The 16960-nt window shown below is 42.0% G+C and overlaps 1 protein-coding gene across 1 annotated transcript in view; it reads left to right on the top strand.

Annotated features, from left to right (window-relative positions):
• Window positions 1-16960, top strand: part of BANK1 (B cell scaffold protein with ankyrin repeats 1) — a 233933-nt gene that overhangs the window by 82473 nt on the left and 134500 nt on the right. The window lies entirely within an intron of this gene.

Raw genomic sequence — 16960 nt, 5'->3', positions numbered from 1 at the left:
ATCGTCCTGGAACACTCTGCCTTTTGTGGGATGGGCTGATGAATAACACCTGTTCCTCCATACCCTTTAGTGTAAAGTGAGTCACTGACTGTATGAGCACAAGGGAGTTTGGACAGTATGGGAGTTTGGCTCAGAGGGGAGCAGACTGCTACATTAATTGTTAGTGGGCTAAAGTAAATAAAATCCATTAATTAAAGACAACTAAAAAAATCCTTAGCTTCCCACTTAAAGATAAAACCTTGTTCAACCTAATACCCAATCACAGAGTAAAACCCCTCACATCAACTTTGGAGATTAAGTTTAACATCCTTGGAGAAGGAATTGTACCAAAAATTTGTAGTGTGAGATTAAAGTTTAACAAGTGGTATTTCACAGAAATGAGGGAGTGAGTAAAACACCACCAACAACCCTGAGATCAAAAGTGCAGAAATTAAAATCTTTACACTTATTCTGGAGGCTACTTACGCAACTAGAATAGGGTCACAAAGGCATGGACACGTTTAAACAAAAGAGGAAGACAAACAAAAATTAATAATCATCTTCCTTTCCAAATGCAAACGGATGGACATCATACCAAATGGACTGAAGGTGAAAAATCCATTGCTATCTACATACTGCACAGACCACAGTGAGAGATTCCATCATGTGCCAGCAATGCCCCTCTGCTATGTACATTGGCCAAACTGGACAGTCACTACGCAAGAGGATAAATGGACACAAGTCAGATATCAGGAATGGAAACCTGTAGGAGAACACTTCAACCTCCCTGGTCACACAATAGCAGATAGCAACAGAGGGTCCTGTGGCACTTGCATCTGAAGAAGTGAGGTTCTTACCCACGAAAGCTTATGCTCCCAATACTTCTGTTAGTCTTAAAGGTGCCACAGGACCCTCTGTTGCTTTTTACAGATTCAGACTAACACGGCTACCCCTCTGATACAATAGCAGATGTAAAGGTAGCCATCTTACAGCAAAAAAACTTCAGGAAACAAAGACTGTGAATGGCTATCCAACTACAGAAGCAGTTTCTCCTCCCTTGGTGTTCACACCTCAACTGCTAGCACAGCACCTCACCCTCCCTGATTGAACTAACCTTGTTATCTCCATACTGATTTATACCTGCCTCTGGAGATTTCCATTACTTGCATCTGAAGAAGTGAGGTTCTTACCCACGAAAGCTTATGCTCCCAATACTTCTGTTAGTCTTAAAGGTGCCACAGGACCCTCTGTTGCTTTTTAAAAATTAATAAATTATTCAAGAGGTTATTTAAGCCATACAGGTATCCTCAAGAAAAAGAAAAATCCAGCTGGAGTGAAAGGAACATAAGCTATAGCAGATAATATGTAAGAAAATAACACTTTGTGGGCTAAGAGGGAAATTGAATGGCAATTAGCCAGAGACATTATAACAGTGAGAAATTCTTTAAATCTGTCAGAAGCAGGAAGTGTCCAAAAGTATCAGTGGGTCCACTGGAGCACTGTGGAATAAAGGGAGCTATAAGGGCTGGATTCAAAGCTCAGTGAAATCAATGAAAAGACTCCCATTGACTTCAATGGGTTTTGGATCATGCTGTAAATGAAGATAAGGGCATTGTTGAGAAACTGAATGATTTCTTTGCATCAGTCTTTGCCATGGAGTGTGAGGAGATACCTACTCTTTTCATGTGATAAAGATGAATTACTGTCAGAGAGCGAGATTTCAAAAGAAGAGGTGTTTGAACACACTGATAAATGAGGACCTAATTCAGAAGCCATTGAAGTCAGTTGAGTCTTTTATTGACCATAATGGGCTTTGGATCATGCACTTAATTAGCTACAAGTCAGCAGGCTTCTGAAGGAAGTTTAGAATGAAGTGGCTGAGCTGCTAACACAAAATGCAGTCTCTCTTTAAGAACAGCTGCTGTGTCAAAGGACTGAACGGTAGAAAATACTGTGCCTAGCTTAAAAAAAGGCACTAGCAATGATACTGGGAATTACAGACCAGTACATGTAGTTTTGTTGTAGCTGTGTTGATCCCAGGATATTAAAGAGACAAGTTGGGTGACCTGAAGAGCTTTGTGTAGCTTGAAAGCTTGTCTCTCTCACCAACAAATAAAAGATACTAACTCAACCCACGTTGTCTTTCTAAGAGTACAACTTCTTACTTCTATACCGGGTAAATGAATTGAAATAATACTTAAAAATAAAATTATAAGTCACCTAAGAGATCTTGATTTGACAGTAACAAACCAGCATACCTTATGCAAAGGAAAATCATTCCTCTCTAGTCTACTAGTATTCAGTCAATGTTTCAGTAAAATTGTGGATAAAAAGAAATAACTGACAATTTATATGAACTTTCAAAAAGCCAAGTACCTCACAATGACTATTAAGGAAACTAATTGTTTAAGTGGTTAGAAGTAAAATATTATCATGGGTTAGAAACTGGGAAAAAGACAAAAAGCAGAGAGTAGAAATAAAGGAAAAATGTTCAATATGGTAAAAATTTAATAACAGGGTGCCCCTAGGTTGTGTACTAGGACTGGTGGTGTTTAATATGTTTGTTGTCAAGAGAGCAAGTAACTTCAGGGGGATCTAAAAAAATTTGGTGAATGGACAGCATGGAAGCAGATTAATCCGTCTGCTGAAAAATACAAAAGTATGCATGTTGGAAGGAATAATTTGAACTACTCATACACATTTGCTGGGTTCTCAACTAATTGGAACCACTCAGGAAAAAAGACGTATGCATCACTGTAGACTGTTCAATATTTAACATTGGTGAAAAAAGCAAATAAAATGTCAGTATGCATTTCAGTTCTGAAGACTCTATACCTAAGAAGATATAGCAAGAATAGCAGGTGTTCGGACTTGGATGGTGAAAATCATTAGCAGCATGGAGAGATTTTTCTACAAGGAGAGCCTGGAAAGTCTGGGAACTGTTCAGGAGGGGGCAAATAATAGGAGACATGATAGTATCAAGTAGGCAAATCAGATGCTCCTGTTTACCCTGTCTTATAATACAAGAACAAGGGGAGAATTAATGAAATTGAAGGGCAACAAATTTATAACTGATAAAAGGAAATACTTGTCCACACAAGCCATACTTAATCTGTCTAATGTGATTAATTCAAAATGTCACTGAAGCCGTGATCTTAGTAGGATTCAGTAAAGGATTAGATATTTTCATAGATAATAGCAACATCTACATAAACCCTCATGCTTTAGGGTTCATGGCAGCCTACTAACTGAATGGCTAGGAAGAAACTTTCCCTGCAGGCGGTTATTTCATAATTGTCCATTAGGGGATCGCCTGGCATCTTCCTCTGAAGCATCTGATACTGGCCACTGTCAGAGGAAGGATGCTGGACTACTAGTCTGATCCAGTATGGCAATTTTTATGTACATATATTTTCTGATGATCAGGACACCCTCCTGACTAAGATGTAGCTGCCTCAGAAGCATGTTCAATGGACAGAATGAGCAGCAGCAGGAAGATCCCAAACTATTCACTGGATCCTGCTTCTGCTGCAAAAGCCCCAGAATACACATTGCTGGAGAATCCCAGATTATGGTCCTGCAGCAAGACAAGTTTACATTACAGGGAACATTTTAGACCTTCATCCTGTCAAATGGGCCATGGGAAGCCTGTCTGAAGGAATTCTAGTGATTTTGAGAGGACTGACTTACCTCCCTGAATACAGGTGATGTGTGGAATGTGCCAGCTGGCCGTCTCCAAGAGACTTAGGAACCAGACATCCGACACTCCCTACAAAGACATTGGATGTGAGGAGAGAAAGCACACCAATGTCCTACCCACTGCCTACAGAAAGCAGCAAAGGAGCTGGGTCTTGTTGGAGGGAGGAGAAGGGAAGCTAGGGAGAAAAGAGGTGGTCTGGTTTATGGTCCAGAGTATAAAGCATGTAAAATTTTGCAGTTTGGGCTGAATTTCATTTTGGGGGTTCTTTGAACCCAAAATTCTAAGAGAAACTTGGGGGAGGAGATGAGAACCCATGTATGGCAAAGCCAGATAAAAGGCTTGCTGCAACCTCTCTGAATCAAAGGCTCAGAGCTCTGCACAGCTCTAGGAGTGACTTACCAGACTTTTCTACCAAGTGTGATTTATTGCTTAATTAGGAAAATTGTCCTTAGGCTCTACATCAATAGTATGACCATTAGGAAAAATACATTTTTTCAAAGCTACTGAGCCCATTATAAGAAACTGCTTTTTTTTAAATCCATTTCTGTCCTATATAGTGTTAGTTTTGTTTAACATAGCTAGTTGCATTTTCCTTTTATAATTCTGACAGTAGGCTGTGCACAGATGCCATGGTCACTTTTCTTTCCCCACCGTTTGGTGTGTTGAATAATGGTAAATGATTCATTATTTCTTATAAAGTTTATAGAATATTTAGCAATGCTTGTTTGGCTTCCTCACGCCCTGTGCAGCCTGAAAAATGGTTTCTGGATTCTTGTACTTTTTAATACTCTGTCTAGCTCAAAAGAACAGAGTAGGAAGGCAGGATGCAGTAGAGTGACATGCATGTTCATTATCATGAAGAAACCTACTGCCCTTGTTGAAGGGTTGCCTAGCAAGCTGCTTTCTAACTTAAGAATGCTGCAAATTTTGTTTAAAAAGAACAAATACAGTAGTTTTTGATTCATTCTCTCTCTCCTTCCCTTCTCTCTCTCACACCATCCACTCTCATTTTAAAATGAAATGAATTTTTGAACTTCTTGATGACTTACTCCTGGAAGCTGACAGCATTATCACAGCTATGTAGCTAGAAGCATTACTGATGTTTCTATCCTGTATTGACTGGAAATGCTGCTTAATCAAACAAAAATTGGGAGTAGCTTAATAACCATGTTCCACAAAGAGTAAGTTTGGACCAGTAGTTAGGATGCTGCCTATGGTTTAAAAGACCTTGTTTCAGTCCATATCTCTGTCACAGACTTTATATGGGTGAGGTAATAACTTTTATTGGACCAACTTCTGTTGGTGAGATAGACAAGCTTTCAAAACACACACAGCTCTTCTTCAGGTCTGGGAAAGGTACTCTGATAGTCACAGCTAAATGCAAGGAGGAACAGATTGTTTAGCGTAAGTAAAACCAGACAACCATTACGCTCTCACAGACCTAAAGAAGAGCTCTGTGCAGCTTGAAAGCTTGTCTCTCTCTCCAATTGAACTTGGTCCAATAAAAGTTATTACCTCATCCACCTTGTCTCTCTCATATCCTGGAATTGACAAGGCTACAACTACACTTCATACAGACTTCCTGTGTGAGTTTGGGCAAGACTCTTTGTACCTCAGTTCACTCTGTTTAAAATAAAATATGAGGCTGATAGCACTTCCCTACTACAGAGGGGTATTGTGAAGTTAAATACATTACAGATTTGAGGTGCTCAGATGCTACAGTGATTGTGGCCATCTGATAGATATTATATTCTACTGTTAAAGTCCTCACCTTTTCTTTGTAAATGCTAGGATCGAACTGGCTGGTGTGTATTCAACGAGCCATTTGCACACCATCTACCTACAGCATGACGACTGAATCAAGTTATGCTTGTGCTAAATCAAAGTATCAAGAAGTGATAATGGTGTCCTTGAAGCTAAATTCTACTAGTTGGTTCAAGCTTCAACATTTGGATCCAGATCTGGGCTTGGATTTAAAACAGCCCCAAAGTTTGGGAGTGTTTGAATTAGGGTTGCCAACTGTCTAATCACACAAACCCAAACACCCTTGCCCTGCCCCTTCCCTAAGGCCTCGCCCCTGCCCTTTCTCCGAGGCCCCGCCCTGCTCACTCCATCCCCCCTCCCTCCGTCGCTCGCTCTCCTCCACCCTCACTCACTTTCACCGGGCTGGGGCAGGGGGTGGGGTTGGGTTGCAGGAGGGGGTGCGGGCTCTGGGCTGGGGCTGAGGTGTTTGGAATGTGGGAGGGGGTTCTGGGCTGAGCCCAGAGCTTGGGCTGCAAGAGGGGTGAAGGCTCTGGGAGGGAGTTTGGGTACAGATTGGGGTGCAAGAGGGGTGAAGGCTCTGGGAGGGAGTTTGGGTACAGGAGTGGGCTGGGGGCTGGGGTGCAGGAGGGGGTGCAGGGTGCAGGTTCTGGGAGGGAGTTTGGGTGTGGGAGGGGGCTCAGGGCTGGGGCAGGGGATTGGGGTGCAGGGGGGGTGCGAGTTGCAGGCTCTGGGAGGGAGTTTGGGTGCAGGAGGGGTGAGGGGTGCAGGCTCCGGCTGGGTGGCACTTACCTCAGGTGGTTGCCGGGCGGTGGCGCAGCAGGGCTAAAGCAGGCCCCACGCCGCTCACGGAAGCAACTGGCACGTCCCTGCCTGCAATACCACCCCTGCAGCTCCCATTGGCTGCACGGGCAGCGTGCGGAGACCCCCGTCCCCTCCCAGGGGCCACAGGGACGTGCTGGCTGCTTCCTGGAGCGGCCTGGGGCCAGGGCAGGCAGAGAGCCTGCTTTAGCCCCGCTGCGCCGCCAGACTTTAAGCGGGCTAATATCTCCCGGATTGGTGTCAGTAGCCTCCGGGAGATAGAGCCCGATTCCAGGAGCCTCCCAGCAAAACCGGGAGGGTTGGTAACCCTAATTTGAATTCAGGGTTGTGGTTCAGACATATCTTTAGAGAAAGTTAATCAAATTTCTTATTTTGAAATTTAAAAACCTCAGATTTACAAGGCTTTATGGAAAGAATTACCCTTCTTGGGGGATTACAGAGAGAAGTTACTTTCATGTATGTTGTTTTGAGGCTGTGTTGGTTGCTTGCAGGCCCTCTGCTGCAAAAGAGGTTGTGGCCACAATCTTCCCCCAATGGTGGACTTTCCATAAAGGGTACCCTCTGCCAGGCACTTGCACTGAATTTGGCCTAGGGTCTATTGCAGTTCTTCTCAGAATCATCTAAAAGCTAGTTGTCCCACTTCATTCTAACCCCAAAACACTAAAGCATCAGCAGAAGTCTGAAGGACAAAATCTAGTTTTTACAGTGATTCCTCCCAACCTAATTCCTGTATGTAATTCATTCTTCCTTTAACAGCTAAAAATGATTTCCGACACCAAAGAACAACACTGTTATCTAACTGCAATGCCAGACTCAATTCCAGTTTCAAAATAGTGTTTATTCTGAATTGTGCTACCCATCATACCGTTGGGAGTGTTATGTGAATATGGGAGGTTAAGAGAGGAAAGTTGTAGTTAGAGATAGGCGCTCTGCCATGAAGGCTATGTATGCAATAAATGAATTATCTTAAATGCATCTCAAAGATGGAAAAGAAATGTATCATAAATGTTTTTATCACAAGTCTCCAGATTTATGAATAATCAGTGAAAAAGCACTATTACTGTATACACTGTATTGCTTTATTTATAAGTTTAAATGATCAAATTCTGCCATCTTTGAATCTATTTGCTTCAATCACCAAATCTTTGGGAATGTTTGCCAGCCTAACATTTCTAATTCCACGCTTCTTTAAATATCATCAATTTAATTTTTCAATACCCTACAATCATTTACACTCTCAGTTTAAACAACATTGGGGCATTTTGATCATGACTTTCTGTCTTTAATTTTTTCTCAACTTTCTGCAGTCTTGAAACAAAGCTTTCAAGCTTATTATCCATTGCAAACATTGCAGCCTGCCTATTGCCAATATCTGCTAAGTTTTAATTTAATAAATCTCTTATTAAAAATATCATGTGTTTCTGGAAATTGTGAAGATGAAAGCAGGCAAGGATGTCTCCTACCAAGTGGATTGTAGAAAGAGAACTGTACAAGTAGGGTCTCTTTATTGCACTTACATGTGTTTCCAGGTGTTGTATCTATATCATACATGTAAATAACACTAAAACTTTCATTGTTAATTAGATCTCCTAAAGCCTCAATGATCTGTTTGGTGAAGCATGTGAAAAAAGATGCCCATAGACAAAATCTTATTTTATTTTTAAAAAGGACCGAAGAATGTGAACAAAATAATCTCTGGAGAACAAATATGACACTTAGCAGCTTTTCAGATGCATAAAAGTCAAGTATTGTGTGCAGTAAAAGTCAAAGTTGACAAAATCTCTCACCGATATATAGATCTGTTGCATGTAGCAAAGCCACAACCTAATCCTAGCCAACTTGTTACTGACTCCTCCACACCAGCAACAGAGTTACAGCAGAGAAATGTAGTGATGTTTATAGATTCTACGCTATGTGAGGAAGTAAAGCAAGTAATAACTATGGACATCCCAGAACTGACAACAGTTGACACAGTTCATCAGGATCAAGAAATTACATCTGGGTTATACACAAAAGATAATTCAGGGACTCTTTAAAACAAATGCTACCTAACTAGACAGAGAGAGAGAGATTTGCCCATCCATCTTTAAAGTTATCTATTAGTTGAAAAGGGTTAGATTGTACTTCTAATGCTTTTTATTCAATAAACTACTAAACTTTTGTGCATGTGAAGTAATGTTATTAAAGAATTTGCTAATGATATTTAGTGCAAATATTTTGTTAAAGTTAGTGGATTTTTGGGGAAGCAGCTGTAATGTATTGGACTGAGTAACAGAGCACCCTGTAATGGTGTCTATTGTTATTACAAAATGTTCTCATGTGTTCTTCCTGCTTGTTGTTTGTTCAGGACTGTACTCAATGAGTGTGCCTCAGACTGTATATTCCACCTTTAATTTCTATGATTTGAGCTCTTTGTAGTAGCTAAGATGCCTTAGTTTATTTATTTTTTCACTTCAAGCATACCTCCTGAAATCTTGCAAGATTTTAATTAATTAATCAACAGCTTTTGTGCTGTGTGAGGAGATAAATATCAAGATCTGTGATAAGCTGAATTTTTGAGCAAGGGAGAGAAACAGGTTAATCAGTCAGACAATGGTGTCCACTCGGTGTAACATTTTAAACTTTATTTCTTGATCCAAGTTGTTGGCTGTGACTTTCTTCTAAAGAGTCGTATCTATCTTTCTTGATGACTAATTTGCTTTCTCAGTACTGTTTTGTGTGCTTATTCAAATCTGGCTTTCCTTGAAGCATAAGTGAGCCAATAAATCCATTCCCTAAATGAGAATTCTCTATTCAACAACCTCAGTAAGTTTGTACATGGGTGGGTGCATATATATAATATGTTACAGAGGTATCAGTAGCAGCTTCATAGTTAATTATGTGATTAGTTTTGCAGTGATAGTGAAGGTTAAATTCTTTTGTTATGTGTTACAAAAATATGTATTAACCCTGAACTTACCACATTTGCTTTTCAGGTAGGTTAGAAGAAAATATAATCAGTAGTTCAAGAGTTACTGGAAGTTAAAAATAATTCATTTATGCTATGTATACTTGTAATCTAAGCTCTCCCTTGGGTCTAGCTAACAAAAAATTTAATTCTAACACTTCAAATGTTAGACCTATATAGCTCTAAACTAATTACAGACATATATTTGTTATTGGGTACAGATTTATATTGGAAGGGCCTGATCCATCAAAGTCTGTGATATAACTCTCATTGTCTTTAGTGCTGCTGGATCAAGCTCATGATGTGGTGGCATTTAGGATGGGAGTGTATATTATGTTGATTGTGAAGATTCATAGTTTGTGAATGATTTGGATGCTAATGTTTCCGTAACTTGTGATTTCCTCAATTTTCAGTAACTGCGGTGATGGGAAATGTACCCAAGCATACTTAATTCTAAGGGCATGTCTCCACTACAAAATTAAGTCAACCCATCTTTTGACTTTGAGCATCTCTCTTTTTTATATTTCTGTCTCTTACCTGCACATACTCTACTTTTCTTCTGGACAGGGAATAGATTGCCAACGGGGTGTGGGGAGGGGAAGTTGAGGGTAAATTGTCTGATACAGAGTTAGTACAAATTTTGTTCCACAGATTAGTCAAATGTAGCTGGCATGAAAAATAGATGTCATGGCAATAGCTGCACCACAAATAAAAGATTAATTAGAGATGGATCTGAAATGGAACCTCTAATCTGAACCTTTTAAATTTTGGGAACTTTTGAATCCAGATTCGGATTCTGATCTTTGTGGCTAGGGCTGGGGTAGTGACCTGGGGGGTGTCTAGGGTGCTGGAGGGGCCGGCACCCCCTCTGGTGCTGGGGGGGAGCGGACGGTGGCGCACAGCTCGGGACCCCACTGGTGCTAGGGAAGGTGGGGGGAGGTGCGTGGCCCAGGACCCCCACTAGTGCTGGGGAGGAGGGACCAGCAGCGCGCGACCCAGGACTGCGCTGGTGCTGGAGCAGGTGGGGGGGTGGCGGGGCTGACAGGCTTCCTACCTGGCTCCGCACCTCTCGAGAAGTGGCGACATCACTCAGCTCTGCGTGCTGCCTCCTCCCCGAGTGCCGGCTTCCTGGCCAATGGGAGCTGCGGGGGTGGTGCCTGCAGGTGGAGACAGTGTGAAGAGCCTCCTGGCTGCACCTCCCCCTGGGAGCCAAGGGATGTCGCCACTTCCGGGGAGCCCCCCCTCCCCGAGGTAAGCACCACCCAGGGCCCTCACCCCCTCCCACGCCCCAACCCCCAGCCCTTAGCCACCCCACCCAAACTCCTGCTGCTGCTGGGGAGAGGGGGGCGCGGTGGCATGAGACTGCCCCAGCAGCGGCCGGTGCAGCTGGCCCAGGGGCCGCCCGAGCTGCTCAGGCAGCCCCCAGGCCAGCTGCACTGGCTGCTGTAGAAGTCACAGAGGTCATGGACAGTCATGGAATCTGTGACCTCTATGACAAACTCAAAGCCTTACTCATGATGGGTCTTTTTGGGCGTCATGAATTCTTCTACCTGAGTCAGGAGATATGACTTTTCATCCATTCTGTAAAGCCAAGGATAGTTAGAAATGGATTGGAGGAAGGATGATTGTGTGGTTAAAACATTGGACTGGGTCTCAGAAGGGGAGGGGAATGTGAGATCACATACTTGGCAAGAAGGGGACTCCACCTCCCCTCCTTGGGTCTTCTACCTTTCTGTTGAATGTGACTGGGAGGAACCAGACTAGCCAGTTGGCTCCTGCATACCCCTCCCCCCCGCAACTCCATCTATTTTCAAAAGTCTCTTGCCTCTGTTAGCTGCCCCTTGACTCTTGTATTAGTTATAGCAGAAGCTGTGTTTTTGGGATACTGTGGGTCTAACCAATAACTTGGGATCAGAAAGGAATTTTTCCATTAGGCTAAATTGGTACAGGTCTGGTGGGTTATTTTGCCTACTTCACAAAGTCATGTAGGTACAGTTGGGTGACTTGAAAATTAATATTAGGAAAGATAGAACTATGGCTGGTGTCCGGTGTGGAAAAGGTAAAAGGGCCAGCTTCCAGAGGTAAATAAGACCCAGGATGTTCCTGGTGGACCTTGTACCTAGAGAGATGGGGAGACCTCAAGTCTTCATGGACTGAGGTCCCCCTTGATAAGCTCTACCCACAACATGTCTGAGGGAAGGAGAGAGGATTCAGAAAAGAGATGAGTGCTAGGGGTGAGCCTAGGTGGGTCCATCCTGAGTTACTGGTTTTATGGTGGGAGGCCTGTAACCCCACACTAGAACCAGTTATATGTGTGCTGGTGCATGACAGCTTTCCCCAATTTTAAATTAATAAACTTGTGGCCTGCTGCTTAAATCCATCCCGTGTGTCTGTTCATTTGCCTGCAGATCCTGGTCAATCTAATCTGCAGAAAATAGTTTCTAATTGGCTACCAAAACATAGAAAATAATTATTCTGAAATGTTTTTCCATTCTAACATCTCTAATATACATACTGTCTGAATACATATATGTGTCTAGTCCTACACTCATTAAAGTAACAGAGTCTGATTTGCTGTTATGCACCAATTCATTTATTCTGTGCTGGTGATGCAAGTTAATTTTGTTAGACGCATGGCATTATTTTTCATTTGATGAGGATTTCACATGTTTGCCTTCCTTTAATTTCTGAAATAGTTGAGGCACAGAATGGCATTTGACTAAGTTTGTATTCAGATGCTGCAGTTTTAGGGATCAGATTGAATTTATACTACATTTTCAATAGAGCAGCACTTTGAAAACTTGCTGACTATGACTTGTAAGCTTTACAGTAAATGTTTTATATTACAACCATCATCAACAACAGGAGAACATGTTGCTGCTGACTACACATGGTGCCTTTCAGTAAATTCGTTACTTACCTCTGAAGGCTGAGAAATTTGAATTTCACAACATGCTATGGTTTGTCACCTCTTCAGGAAAGGCCCCTGATCTGTTTAGTGAGCTCCTGATATTGCAGCACTTCTATGATAACATTAGAAGGGGATATTAGTGACTGACATAAACTCCAACCTGTTAGATAATTAAATTTTCTATTTTGTTCAGTGTAGTCAAGCTCTCAGCAGGAAACCTATAGCATTTAACCTCATATTTAGGATCAATTTGAACTTCTAAATCTAATATGGATATGATAATTTGATCCGGAAAAGCCAAAAAATCAGGATTTTCCCTTCTAATAGAAACTCCAAGGCTTCTGATATTTTTGGTGCAGATTCGGGTTTTTTTTTTTAATTATTTAATCCACCTGTCTGGCACCGCATTACATTTTACACATGGTATATAGTGACTCAAAAAAACTCTCACAGTCTCCCTCTGCATTGATAAGCAAAGGAACACTATGTCTGATTCAATGAGCTCTGCGCGACTAATGGGATTTTAGGCTTGATCTTTTTTGCCCTGTCTATGTTTTGGCCATTACTTCTTTGTCTGTGTGATTCATACTGAATCATAAAGTTGCTGAAGAGCTTCAAAACTTGTCCTAACAGATGTCATCAGAATTGTTTGCTGTGTTTGCCCAAGAGCTCATCAGAAGCATGTCTTTACTTGCAGCTTCTAGGGTCTGACCCCAATCTTTTCTTCTGTTTAATATTAAAAGAAAAAATACTATCATACATATTAAAGGCACTATGCATGATATAAATATAATTATCCTAATAACATAAACATGTTTTAAAGCTTATAATATCAAACTGATATGCCTGGTAGAATAATGTGATGGTGTGTTGAACATCCAAGTGATGGATTAATATAGCAAGGAACAATGTGAATCCAATTATCTTTCCAGACATTGTGTGTGTGTGTGTGTGTGTGTGCGCGCGCACGCACACTTTTGTAAGACGAGTTACTCATATTTTACCTCAAAGTATGATAGATTTAGGTGGTAACATACTATAAAGAGGAGGTTTAAAAGTGTTAAATACAAAAATAATCCTATAAATCATGCTTAACAGCCTGTGAAGTCAAGTAGTTTCACTATAACTATGCTGTTTGCAGTGTTGTTGTAGCTCTGTTGGTCACAGGATATTAGAGAGAGAAGGTGGGTGAGGTAATATCTTTTATTGAACCAGCTTCTGTTCATGAAAGAGACAAGCTTTTGAGCTTACACAGAGCCCTTCTTCAGTCTGTGCTGTTATTTACTTTGTGCTGCCTGCTTGGTTGGGAGTAAACCTTCATGGTGTGAAAATATGGTCACTGCAACCTCTGGGGTGTGAAAAAATAGTGCTTTCTGTGATCAGAGAGTCACATCCTAGGTTGATTTGAAAATAATATCTCACCTCGCACCCTCCTTACATTTCTTCTTCTGCATCAGAAATGTGTGCTTAATGTTAAAAACCAAGTGAAAAGACCAGTGACTACAGTGGACTAAATTGTGCCATTTAAGTACTGAGAAGACAAGGGTGGTGCCAAGCTGGACTGCTCAGGGAAACATTGTGCATCAGGAGTTACAACTACAGTATTCCCCAAACTCCCTGGTACACGGGGGTTATATAGTGAGGGAAGCCTGCTCCTCTGCTACACCAGCTACTTCAGCTGGCCCATCTGAAGTAGGGAGAAAGATAACCCATCCACTCCCTTTTGAGTGTTATGTGACCACGAAGGGCACACAAAGACAGCAGTCACTATGCACCCGTGAGCAGAGAGACACAGGGCGTTCCTTGAACTTGCCCTGTCTCCCTCCATGTCCTCTTCCTCCATACTAGAGCAAGGGACAGCCTGTCAGTAATAAATAGCTGTTTCAATCAGGACTTTTAAATGTTGTTTACTGTAGCTGATGATTCATCCACAGCTGCTTCAGTAGCTGTTACTGTAGCATGTACACATTTGTTCCTAAACTGTTAAATGAAATTTGGAAGGGACTCATTTCTATGAGCTGTTCTTCTAACAGGCTGCACTTTGTACAAGGCTATAAATTGTGCAACCCTTATCACATTGGTGAACACCATACGCTGTACTGACTTCAAAGAATGGCTTCAGTTCTCTTCTTTGTGGACTAGATTGTGGCAAAGCCACATGCCCTGTGAATGGGGCAGTGCAGGAAAGAGACTCAATCTCCTTCCTGCTTCCTCCTTGCTCTGGGAGTGAGGGTAGAAATATCTTGCTGGTCTATGCCAAGCAGAGGCTCACTCATCAGCCACACCTATGGTAGTAGCAGGAATGTAGCATCCATTTTCTTCTCTCCATTTAGATGTAAAGTCTGTGTAGCCCACACAGGAGGCTACGAGGCTGTTCTTACTTCCTCTTATGGCTCATCAGGTCCGCACAGCCCAAGTTACAATTTGGCACCAAATGCTGTAGCAGTGTGGTACAGCTGGATGATTGAAATGCATGGCAGATTTACTAAGGAAATTGTAAGGAGAACTATGTGGAATTGGCTAGTTACAGTTCACATGGGCTAAAACAAACATTTTTGTTGGTTCCAGTTTGTGTAATTTCCAGCCCTTTGCGTTTGACTTTGAGCTTCAGGGTCATTCAAATCCATTGCAGTGAGGATAAAATTTACGATAAAACAAGATAAGTTTTGTTACGCAACATACTGTTGTCCCTTTTGACTTGAGTGGCCAGCCAAAAATGTGTGGTTGTGTAGATTGTTCCAACTGTGAGGAGAAGTTGGTGGAGGAGTCTGGTACCATCCATTCAATCTTGTTTATTTATAAAGAATGTACAAAGTCCTTTTTCCTTGAACACAGGAGAAATGAAAACAACAGGATATCATTTCTTTGCCTACAATGCCAAACCTTTTAACCAGCACCAGATCCAAAAGCACTTTTTCTAGGCTTCTTTCTGGATTACATATTGTGCTTCTCCAGGCTGACTAGCTTTCTGCCCCTACTAGCTCTGTCTTTGTGTTGTCTCCTTTAGAGTCTGTTCCTGAGTGTTCCCCAGCCACCAACGGAAACTTACCCAAAACTATACCCAGCCAATCCCTCCACCCACAGTTCTAATGTCTCAGCGCATTCACAGAACCATTTGAAGTGCACAAATACACATTGCTTGCCTCAGCCTCAGGGCTTGTCTAAACAAACCTTTAATTTGCAGCAAACTGGGGTGTGAATCTACCCCCTGCTGATACATGTGAATTTGCCACAACCTAAATGTTCATGTAGACAAGACCTCAGTTGCTTCTGAAACCACGGGGAGGGGGAATGCTGTAGTGCAGGGGTCGGCAACCTCTGGCACGCGGCTTGCCAGGGTGAACACTCTGGCGGGCCGGGCCAGTTTGTTTACCTGCCGAGTCGGCAGGTTCGGCCGATCGTGACTCCCACTGGCAGTGGGAGCCGCGATCGGCCGACATGGCAGATAAACAAACTGGCCTGGCCCGCCAGGGTGCTTACCCTGGTGAGCCGCGTGCCAGAGGTTGCCGACCCCTGCTGTAGTGCTTGGCTCAGATTGCAGTGACTGGAGGTCAGGTTTGGAGAAGCTGTGGCTAAAAGAAAAGAAGGCCTTGACCAATGTGTTTTTAAATGGAAATATTTTGGGGTCTGACTGTAAAAAGTACTGAATTTTAGTTCTTAACCTGCAATAATTTTAACTAATGTAGCTCCATATCATGTCCAGACTTCATTATTTATCATCAGTGCACAATAGCACAACAGATGACAAAACATCATTCACCTAAGCAGCAAAGAGTCCTGTGGCACCTTATAGACTAACAGACGTATAGGAGCATGAGCTTTCGTGGGTGAATACCCACTTCTTCCAGGGGCAGGTGCTGCCCCTGGAAATTTCCACTACATGCATCCGAAGAAGTGGGTATTCACCCACGAAAGCTCATGCTCCTATACGTCTGTTAGTCTATAAGGTGCCACAGGACTCTTTGCTGCTTTTACAGATCCAGACTAACACGGCTACCCCTTTGATACTTGACATCATTCACCTAGTTCATCTCTAGTGTAATTCTATTGCATTCAATGCTTTACTCCAGGCATGACTATTTTTTTAGCACACTGTTGTCAACTATACACACCTTGTAGTGATTTTTACAAATTTCTCTATAAGAATAAAAGAATGCAGAGAACTTCCTCTCACTAGATGATAAATGTCAGGCCTAGTAACCTGGAGCAAATATCTCTTTAATACAGCTGGGTGTATAATACAAAAAAAACCGTGAATAATGGTTTTAATTTTTTAACTAATTCCTTATGACTGTGTATGTCTTGTTTCTGCTTTCCATGAGTATTCTAGCAAATGTGTTTATTGGCAGGAATGTTTGCTAAAACAGTCAATAGTGAGGACCTGATCTGGGCAAAATCAGGACTTAGAAAATAGAATATCCCCACTGAATCATCAGTGTCACTCCGTACAGCACTTTGGATTTTCTTTGGAGGTCCTAGTACTGACACATCCTGTCTTGTGTGTGCCCACAAGAGTACAACCAGAGCAGGCATGGCTGCTGGTAATATCGCCCTATTCAAGCACTGATCCCACTTTCATTGTAGTCCATGGCAAAACTTTGATTTCACCAAATGGTAAGTATTAAAACAAATTTCCAAAGATAGGATATTATCCACTATTCTGACTGTATTTCCTATCCTTGCATGTTACTTGGTTTGAACTTTGAGCAAAAGGGTATAAGAAATGACAAAGTTAAAGATTAAGTTGTATGTAAGAGAAGATCTCAAACAGACCTAGGGTGGGATTTTCTAAAGTACCAAAGTGTCTTAGGAGCATGAGTCCCATACGTGTGCTTCTAAG

Source organism: Emys orbicularis, chromosome 5 (assembly GCF_028017835.1).
Source record: "Emys orbicularis isolate rEmyOrb1 chromosome 5, rEmyOrb1.hap1, whole genome shotgun sequence".
In the NCBI taxonomy this organism is placed as follows: Eukaryota; Metazoa; Chordata; order Testudines; family Emydidae; genus Emys; species Emys orbicularis.
The sequence above is the reverse complement of the archived record's forward strand: the minus strand, read 5'-3'. Positions and strand labels throughout refer to the sequence as shown.